Source organism: Austrofundulus limnaeus, unplaced genomic scaffold (assembly GCF_001266775.1).
Source record: "Austrofundulus limnaeus strain Quisiro unplaced genomic scaffold, Austrofundulus_limnaeus-1.0 Scaffold808, whole genome shotgun sequence".
NCBI classification, from domain to species: domain Eukaryota; kingdom Metazoa; phylum Chordata; class Actinopteri; order Cyprinodontiformes; family Rivulidae; genus Austrofundulus; species Austrofundulus limnaeus.
The window spans coordinates 168,551-170,555 of record NW_013953210.1 but is presented as its reverse complement, the minus strand read 5'-3'; positions in this window follow the sequence as shown (position 1 = coordinate 170,555).

Sequence of the window (2,005 nt, the reverse complement as noted above, 5' to 3'; positions counted from 1 at the left end):
CACACACACACACACACACTGGGTCAAATCTCCTTAGTGTGTATCTGGTGTTGTGTTTGTGTGATCTACACGTTCAGTTTTGATCGACTGAGATTTCTCAGCCAATCAGGAGCTGCAGGCAGTCAGACCACCTGTAAGTTCACACCGTCCTGGTTCCATGCAGAAACAAATATTTCAGCACTAAAGCTTTAAAAAAAACAAATATCGACATTGATTCTGAACATGTGGCTGCATCACAAAAAGTGTTTTTTTAAACAAACCCTTTTAGTGCATAAAGCACACAACCATCAACTTTATTTGCAGAGCACCTTTTTAAACAGGTACGTTACATTAAAAANGTTTTAAGTAATGATTTAAAAAAAAAACTTTAATTTTCAGTGGGAGAAAATTCCACAAACGGGGAATGCAAAAATCATCATCATTTTAACAGTTTTTGTGGAAAATCTAGCCATAAACAAATCATTCTTGTATATTTTAACGACTTTTTCTGTGTTTCTTTTAAATGCACACTTTTATCTTCTGTAATTACGGCACCTGCGGCTCAATTTTACATCCTTTTAGGTGGATGCTGCATGTTGAGCTTCTGAACTGGAGGATAAAACTGGTGCAGAAAACAGAGAAGTTGCTCTCTTTACTCAAGACTTTTATTCAAAAAAAAAAAAAACACAAATGCACACGTGACAGATTTCTCACCAAGTGAAATATGTGACCCGTGACACCACGGATGTGAAGTTCCTGGATGTTGTCAGTGTTCTGAGGGTGCAGAAGTGTTCGTGCACATTTCGTGCTGAAAATAGGCTCTTTGTTGTTTAGCATGGTTGCACGCTGGAATATAAAAGAATTGTTGTTTAATCTGACATTACTGCAGATAGTCGTCTTTGTTAGAGAATATTCGTGGTTTGGTTGAACTGTGTGGGACCAGCTTTGAATGCTTCATTTTCTCTTTTGATTAAAAAAAGTAAAACCTGTAAATTAGAATCAACAATGAAAATATGTTGAAAAAACAGTTTTTTTTTAGAGTTCTTAAACTCTGGTAATGGTTGCACCACCTTTCAAAGCCCCCAGCAGCCCTGCAGCCTTCTGTTTCCAGCAGCTGGTCTTTTAAAGCGTCGCTCGAGGGGAAAAACTCCATAAATTTTGTTTTGAAATCCHCTGGAATCCGGGTGACTTTGAGGCTGCCCTCTGATTTACTTTTCTCTTGCTTAAAGTCAGCCTATTTTTCAATCCATATTCAATTTCCTACAAAGCCCAGAATGCAACCTGCTGAGAGCCGGGGCTTGATGGATTTCAGCTGTGAGTGTTTTATTATGTTTCAGCAGGAGGTGAGAAGGAAATCACGAGAAAAATAGTGTTTTCTTTCCTTTTCTTTTCTTTTCTTTTCTTTTCTTTTCTACAGTCCCTGCCGGTGTGCCTGCTGGATGAGAGTCAGCCTGCTGATGACCTCTGTTTGACTGCTGAAGGCCGACACTGTGCTGCTGCTTTCTGGACATAAAATAAACAGATAATCACCAGAGTGATTTGTTAACCTCACAAAAACCAAAGTAGATTAAAACTCTGAGTTTATATAATATGACTATCAGAGGTTTGTAGTAATAAGTACATTTACCTCATTACAGTACTAACATAATTATTTTGATGATTTGTAATTTTAACAAGTATGATCTAAAAATTGTTACTTTTACGTTTGTTTTGTTACATTTCAAACCTAAAAATGATACTTTAACTTCTTTACCTTAAAATGTAACACCTAGTTACTCATTACAAAATTAACTCTGTCTGAACTCACGAGGAAAGAACTGGTTTATGCACTCTAAAAAAATGAAATGTTGAATTTACTCAATCAAGTCAAGTCAACTGGTTCCACTAATCCTAGTAGTGGTTTAGTGGTATATTATAATGCAATATACTGTATATATTGGTTTAGTGCACGGGTCTGCAAAGAGCCATTTCTGCTCCTCGACTCACCAATAAAATGTGTCCAGAGCCGCAAAACAAGCTACAACTG